This window comes from Marmota marmota, unplaced genomic scaffold (assembly GCF_001458135.2).
Source record: "Marmota marmota marmota unplaced genomic scaffold, marMar, whole genome shotgun sequence".
NCBI classification, from domain to species: Eukaryota; Metazoa; Chordata; class Mammalia; order Rodentia; family Sciuridae; genus Marmota; species Marmota marmota.
The window spans coordinates 17,582,084-17,590,367 of NW_026000075.1; the positions used below are offsets into that span (position 1 = coordinate 17,582,084).

General features: G+C 37.7%; 1 non-coding gene across 1 annotated transcript; it reads left to right on the forward strand.

The window, feature by feature from the left end:
* Window positions 1-6,077: 6,077 nt before the first annotated feature.
* Window positions 6,078-6,158, forward strand: LOC125620094. Its single transcript, XR_007351676.1, has one exon. It is a non-coding gene; the product is annotated as a small nucleolar RNA SNORD35 (small nucleolar RNA).
* Window positions 6,159-8,284: the final 2,126 nt, after the last annotated feature.

Genomic DNA, 8,284 nt, shown 5'->3' on the forward strand with positions numbered 1-8,284 from the left:
ATAAACAACAAAGAGTAAAATAAAAAATGAAAAGATAAAAAGTTATTTTTAATATATAATTCGGGATGAAGTTTAAATGACGATAATCAGATTTTCCATGCCCTTTGATATGAGATTGATAAAAAGAATGTTTTTAATACCCAAATATGTAAAACTGTCTCTGGGGAAGTTATAACATAAATGATTATGTTAAGCATAATATGTAATTCAAGCAATAACAATTTTGTCAAGTAGAAGATTACTTTTTGCCACAGTTCTGAAAATCATAAAGAAATCAATGTAAAACCATATTCCAATTAGATATGATTTGGGAGAAAAACAAGGTACATATGCTATGGTACTGGCACTTATGTGTTCATCAAATGTTGTGTGATACTTTTTTATTTTTTATTTTTGCAGGCTCCTAGAAGGTATTGGTAACATACAAAACAAAAAATAAATAAATAATACTCTATTGTTGAGGAATTTGTATCTACCAGAGAGTCTAAAAAGTTAAAAACATGAGCATTGAAATATGTACTGTGTTAAAGTCTTGTGATAAGAAGTAATGGAAGATCTAACTGGTTCAGTTTTAGGAAGACTAAGGTTACTGGACTATCATAACCTGTGTGATCCTGTGTGTGCTTTAATCTGTCTCCTCTTCCTTTTCTGGATTATTTAGGTTTCACCCTCTCTACTCCATGTGATACTTCTGACACTTCCAATTTCTATGTTCCTCTATCACTTATGCATGAGCTTGTGACCCAGAAATCTCAAGAAGTTCCTCAACTCCAAGGCCTTTGGTGTGATCTGGTATGGTCAGTTCTATCCAAGTCTTCTCTAGGGTTTGAATAGGAATATGAAAACTGGAAAGGAGCTGATTTTAATACTGGTGAAGAAAATCAGGGCTGAGTCCTGTTTCCCTGATGTTGAAGATGTAACACCAGAGACATGCTGAGGCAAGCGTAGAAAGCAATTTTTATTTAAAGAATTGAACAAAGATAGACTTCTCTGAAGAGAAGAATCCCAAAGTTGGGTGTCTAATGAAGTGGAGGTGTCTGCCCCTTTTATACATGTTAAGTCTTATTTGTTCTCATGCTCTCTCTTTCCCCATTCAGCCTACGCAGCCCAAAATGTCTAGGGATCCAAGGGCAGGAACAAAGCTTTTCAAAGGGTATAGGTCTGAAAGGAGTCACTAACTCCAGGTGCAATTTGGCAATGGCAGGAGTGCTCATTAACTCCTTGCTGGGAGGAATAATTCCTGGGAGGCAGGAAACCTTGACAACAGGTGGTGAAGGAGGGAGTACTCTATAGGTATTATTATTATTATTATTATTATTTTTCTTTCAAACCAGCCCTCATCTTCCCAATCTGACACAATTATTCATTACCTATACTGATTGTCCATTTGCTCCCCAGCCTCAATTTTTCTACATGGGGATATTGGGAATATATTTTTCCAGGAGATATTTGGCCCACACTAGACAATGACATCAGAGAACAGCAGACAAAATTCCCCAAGGAGAGTCTTCTAAATCTTTCCCCAAAAAACCCAAGCAGAATCAAGCTTACCAAAAAAATGTAGATGAGTTTCTGAATGTATGTCATTCATTCTACCACAACCTGGTTTTTAAAGATAAATTGTTTTTATTTCTTGATTAAAATGTCTTGCTAATGTTCTGAAATTGGGTAAAATGATAGTGAGGAAAACCTGCTGGAGGTGGAGATATTAAAATTAAATTTTAATGAAACAGATAATGTTTGAATGGGTGTGGGTATGTCTATAACTGAACAAAATAAAACAGTTTGCGTGGCCAGGCAAGGTGGGGAACCCCTGTAATTTCAGCAGCTCAGGAGGATTAGACAAGCGCATTCAGAGTTCAAAGCCAGCTTGAGCAAAAGGGACACTAAGCAACTCAGTGAGACCCTGTCTCTAAATAAAATACAAAATAGGGCTGGGAATGTGGCTCAGTGGTTGAATGCCCCTGAGTTCAATCCCCAGGACCCCAAAACAAAACAAAACAAAAACAACTTATGTAAGTTACCAAATAAGAAAGAGTAAAATACATTCAGGAATGCAAGCATGATGTGGATTTCTAGAAAACAGTGCTGGTGCTGGACACCTCCTTAATAGTTTTTCATAAATGTGTATCTAGTATAGTAATTTGTAGAAATGTGTAAACAAGGCCTCTGGCCTTGAGCTGGGGCTTCACAGAGATGTGTACACTTCTAAGATAAGTTACCAATTGAGCTCCATGGTAACAGCTGGCAGGGGGAGGAAAGAAAGGGGAGAAGAAGCTCTCCCCTTCTCAGGTGTTATCCTTGAAGGGTTAACTTGCCCAGAATAGTGAAAGAAAAGAGTGCTTTTATGTGAAGTTCTACAGACTGTGAACTTCTGAGCCCCTCCCCTTACTTGCTGGGTATAAAATTCTGAAACTACCTGAACTCGGGGTTCAGGGGATTGATTGATTACAGCAGAAACTGGGCCCTCTGAGCCTGGCTGCAGTCAAATAAAACTGTTTCCTGCTATCTTTGGTGCCTTGTCTCATCTATCCCTACAATAGGGGAGTTAGAATTTATGAAGAAATTATCAGAAAGACCTGAGGATTTAATGAGGGTATCAAAGTTATGAAAATTATATTCTTAGATGATCTTACACTAATATGATAGAGGAAAAATACTAAAGCAGTGAAGCCAGAATTAGACAGGCAGTCAGTATAGATAGGTAAATCGAGTCAGGTTGGATCAAGGAGGCCAACTTTGAGTGAGTCCTGGAAGTTGGAGACTGTCCCCTGAAGGATTGAAATGTTAATTCCTTCAGAGTTCTTCTTCCACCATCAAGAAACTGCCCCTGCTCCAACCTGTTGCTAAGGTAACCTGTCTCAGGAATTGCCCCTCCCTACAGGGAAATAAATTTGTTAATGTGTCCTGGGCTGCACCATACTGCCCATCTCCCTTCAACCCACCTGTTTCCCACCTTTTGGCCATTCTACTGAGCATTCCTGGGCCTCATGAGCATCCCTGGGCCTAGCCATGGTACTCTGGAAGGAGAAAGATAAGAGGAAGAGGGCAGGAGAAAAAAAGGAAGCCTACGACATATAAAAATGGCTGAACACCTTGCTTCTTGAGATACCAGGATACCTGCTATGGCCCCCTTCTCCCTCCCAGGAAAAGTCTATTTTATGCCTTTTTAAATAAACCCTGTTTTATATGCTTGCCTCAACATGCTTCTCTAATGTTCAAACTTTAACATGTGAGGAAGCAGAATTCATCACCAGCAGTATCAGCAGAAAACGACATAAAAGTCTATTGCAATTTATGTGAGAATAATAAAGGTTTAGATTAAGGTATTTGTCAGGAAATTTTAGTAGGAAGTGTCTATATTATTTGGTGCCAACACCATGTGTACAGTGAAGACAAGTGTACACTAACATGACTACTGCTTCTCTTGGTTGTGCAAAACAGACTATGGTGTTATTTACTGAGATAATTGTACAAAGAAATGAAATATAAAGAATGAAGAATTGTAAATTGCAAGTGATAGATAAATCTGTTTAACTAAAAATTCTGTGTCAATGATTCTTTTTGCCACCCATCAGAACAGTCCCTGTAAATCTCCATCTAAATATATTTGACATTTCTCCAATATTTCCCCATCAGCTCTCCTGTTTTAGCAACATACCTTCAAATTTCCTTGTTTCCATTCATTCATTGGACAGTCTATAAATAACATATGTGGCATCCGGTATTCCATGAGGTGCAGATTCTGTGGTTTCCTGGCACGTCAACTTTTTTTTTTCGGTTGTCCATTTTGCTTCCTGTAGATGATGCTGATTTTTTCTAGCAATTGCCAAACTGTACAAAATCTTGCTGTTCCTGCCAATATTCTGGATATCTCAAAAATTTCTGTTGAAGCATTATTTTGCACTAAATTCAAGTTCTATTTGATGCGGAAGTTAAAAGAAAGTGTTTTGTTTTTTTTTCACTCTGAACTTGAATCTTCCAGTTAAGTATTGAAAGGCAAGTGACTCACCAAGAGATTTTATTGGGGGGGGGCTGCCCGAAGGGGAAGAAAAGAATAAGAAAAGATCAGTAGCCCTGAAGGGGAAGAAAAGGAGAGGAAGAGACAAGGAGAGGAAGAGAGTAGAGAGCAGAGAGCATGAGCTTGCAAACTTCAGTTTAAGAAGGGTTGCTTGGAGACTTGGCGGGTGCCGACTGGCAGGGTGACTCAGGAACTGGCGAGTGGACACTGTATCCTGGGGGGATTGGTTGAGAAAACTTGGCGCCCTTTGGAGAGGAGGGAGAGAGGTAAGGGATTATGTGATGTTCTTCTCAGCAGACAGAAGCTTAACTTCAGCCAGGAGAAACCTGATGGGGGAAATAAAACCAAAGGTGTGTGTCTTCCACACACCCAACAAGTATCAAAAGGAATGTTTCTTATATGACTAATGTCTTACAGAGTTTTAGTAAAAACTTAAAATTTTTTTTTTCCATTTTATTTACCCAGATCTACTTTTCAAAAACCAGGGCCCAGGTTGGATAACATTTTTTATGGGTCACCAAGTTGTACCTTTATGTCATTTGATATTTTTAATTAATCATCTTGTCTGCTTGGATTTCTGTGCCTGAAGTAGTAAGTCTCACTAGAACACTTAATTGAATGGACTTCCCTTAGCACTTTGCCACAGCTGCTCAGAACTCTCCAATTTAACTAATAAATTATCAGACACCTGAGGGTACGGCTGACTTCTTTTGACTTTTTTTTCTTGTTTTGATACTGGTCTTGGAAATCAGGATCCACCCCCCCCCACACACACACACACCATTGAAAAACGGTGAGGCAAGCATAGAAAACAAGTTTTATCTTAAGACAGAACAGAGACCTAGACTGACTTCTCTAGAGAGAAGTTGCAGGGACCCAGAGCTGGAGCCTGTGGGAGTGAAGGTGTTTGCTTTTTTATAGACCCCCCACCTCCTTTCTTTCCTGGGGATGTGAGAAGAGGCAGGAAAGAGTAGCCCCAGGGATAATTGCTTGAGTGGAAAGTGTGATGATCTTTCCCCTCCTCCAGAGGAGTTAGCAACCTGTTGTGTTGTTGAGGGGTGGGAGGTAGTACTATTCTGAGGTTAGTGGTTAGCAACCCATTTCCTTTTCTTTGATAAGTAGTTCCCATCTTTCCAATCCAATCATATATTATCTATGCTGACTACCTGTTCTTTGTCCCTGTCTCAGTTCTAGGGAATCATTCAAAATGCTTTTCCCCAATTATCTATAATGAATCCTGGCAAATAGATTTATATGTTCTATAGAATCTTAAATGGGATGTTTTTCTAGAAAAGATATGAAGAAATTATTTGGAATTAAATTAGTTTTTCTCTATTTTGCTCAAATAATCCAGTTGTCTTAAAATAATATGGGATAGGTTTTGTATAAATTTCTTCTTTAAAGAAATCTGGCTATAGTTTTAATCACCAAATCCAACTTACAATAAGGAGTTTTATTTGAAAAGTTTCTGGGATTAATAGGAGTAAGCCAACCTGTCATAGTCTGTTCAAGCTGATTCAATACTAGGTAATATACCATGTTCAAGGCACTTTACAATGCAGTGGAGATGCTGCAGGTAAGCAAAAATGGCATAAAAATAATTTAAACTTCACTTTCTTAAGAGACCAATTGCTTCCTGCACTTTGGCATACAAACAATGTTTATTTACAGAGATAATTTCAATATGGTCTAAATTAAGAATGACTTATTTGTTGTTTGCCCCTTTAGTAATATTCTCTTAGCTAGTTTATCCTTTCCTGGAATAATCTTTATTGTAAGTCTCATAGTATTATTGCCATTCATAGGTGGTAAAATTAAATCCACTCAAATATTTTTTAAAAATAAAAGCTATCATTTAATTCAAGGTTTAATCTCCTACATTGAGGCCTGTTTCACTAATTTGCTCTTTTTATCCTTTTCCCCCATTTCCAGGTGGTATAGAGTTTCAGTAGGTAGTAAAGATGGGGAACATGAAACAAAGTCTTACTTAACTTGTGCTGTTGACATCTAGTTTTAGTATCCTGTGGATAAAGTATATTCTAAAATTCTTGCAGATGCCATCTGTTTCCATTAAGGTTTTCAGATGCCTGTCATGGGCACTGCTGAGAAAGCTACTTGGAAGAGCTAATGGCAAACACAGAACTTCCTGGGATTGCCACGCAGAGCTTCTGATTTTCTTCATGCTCTGGGTTAACACTTTACCTCCATTTCTGTGGAATATGACACATGCTGTGTCCCCAGCCCTGAGGTATATTATTAGCAAGATGAGACACAGAAGATGATTATTATTCCCACAATACCCAGCAAGCACTATTCCTATAAGAAGTACCAGAAGAACTTTTCTGTTCACCTTCTCTCCTGACTCAAGAACATCTAGATCATAGATTATCATTGAGGGCCAGTGCCAGCCCCCAACTCCCCACTTGTGCATTAACATTCTCCAGCACACCAAGACTGTTGGCTCCAGGATGCAATTCCAGAAGTTCTGAAACTGGGGGCCTACCCACTCCCCCAAATGAAATAAAGTAATTTTTCCATTCAAACAAAAAGAAAGAAAGAAAAAGGAAATTCTAAATATGTTTTTGTTTTGTGAATTGTTTTGAGAGTTTTATTTTATACTTTCTCTGGGTGAAAAATATTTAACTGTGGTTTTCTTAAAGTGAGAAATTTCATCTTCTGGAACAATGTGAATTGGATATGGCCATACTTCCATTTCCCAACTTCAGTGGCTTCCCTCTACTCTTAGACTGAAATTGGATTTCCTTGCCACTGTCTCTGAAAAATGTTATCTGCCCCTGATACCCTCCAACTATAATAGCTGCCTCTTTACTCACTTTATTTGTGGTCAATGGACAATGCTTTTTCTAAAATATCACAGAGTATTCTCAGTCAATTTACCTGAGTTTCCAGCAAAATGTAAATATACTGTTTTTGATTTTCAATTTGGATGTGGATTCTTCTGTGTCTGTATTTTTTTAGTTATCAATGTGCCAGACCTGGAGGACTGCTACTACCGTCAATGCAAATGCATGTCCCTAATTCAGATGTATAGAAGCAGAAATTGTGGGGATAGGACCCAACATTCTGAGACCTCACAAGTCCTCCAGGTGATTCTAGCATGAGTCAAATGTGAGGACTTTTATTAGAATATTAGAGACAATTCTTATACAAAAAATATACAATTTATTAAAAAAAATACAATCATTAAAGGACTAAGTAATGTCAGCAACTACTACAGCCTAAGGGAGAAAAGAACTATGACTCACAAAGAAGAAGAACAATACTCAAATAACACAAGAAAAAACATAATTACATGTTTTAATAATTTTGTATAAAAGCATGTACAAGTTGCTAAAGTTTTTGAAAAGTGTAATTTAATGGTTAGAGGTGTAGTTCAGAAGTAGAGTGCTTGCCTAGCATGTGCAAGACCCTTGGTTCAATTCCTACTTTAGCAAAATATATATAAATAAAATGTAATTTAGATTCTAAGATCAGAAAAAAAAAGTTGTTCTAGGAACTTATACTTCCCAGATGACCTGAAAAATGAACCCAAACTCCCCAGCAGTAGTTGTGGAGCACTAGGAAAAGAGACCTTTCAATAAGAAGAACATAAAAAAACAAAAATGTTAAAAAGCTCCCACTTATTGTAATGCATTCTGCTGTCATATATAAATAAAAAAGGAAAAATAATAATTAATTATTAAAAATTCATCAGCATCAGCACTGTCCTTATCACCAAGTAAGTCACTGGGAATGTCACAACTTGCAGAGCCTCAGCTCATGTGAAAAAAAACTGTGTATCTGTCAAATGACATTCCAGGGGTTTATTGCCCTAACTAGCTACTACTGCCTCAAGGAATCATTTGTACTTGAATACAATTTGCTAAAAACTTAATTTGGCTCTTCTTCATGATGCTTTTGAGAGACTAAATTGCAATTCACAAAGACAATTATTAAGGTCTGAATAAGGAAGTGTTTAAAGATATCATGTTCACATTCAAGCATTTTTGGGATTGGTCCATTAAACAGCAGTCTTGACTTACCAGGGGCTGTGGAGCACACCTGTAATACCAGCTGTTCAGGAGGCTGAGGCAGGAGGATTGCAAGTTCAGAGCTAGCCTAAGCAATGGCAAGGTGCTAAGCAAGTCAGTGAAACCATGTCTCTAAATAAAATGTAAAAAGGGACTGGGGATGTGGCTCAGTGGCTGAGTGCCCCTGACTTCATGCCCATTACCAAAATTAACAAAACAAAAAAACCTCGGA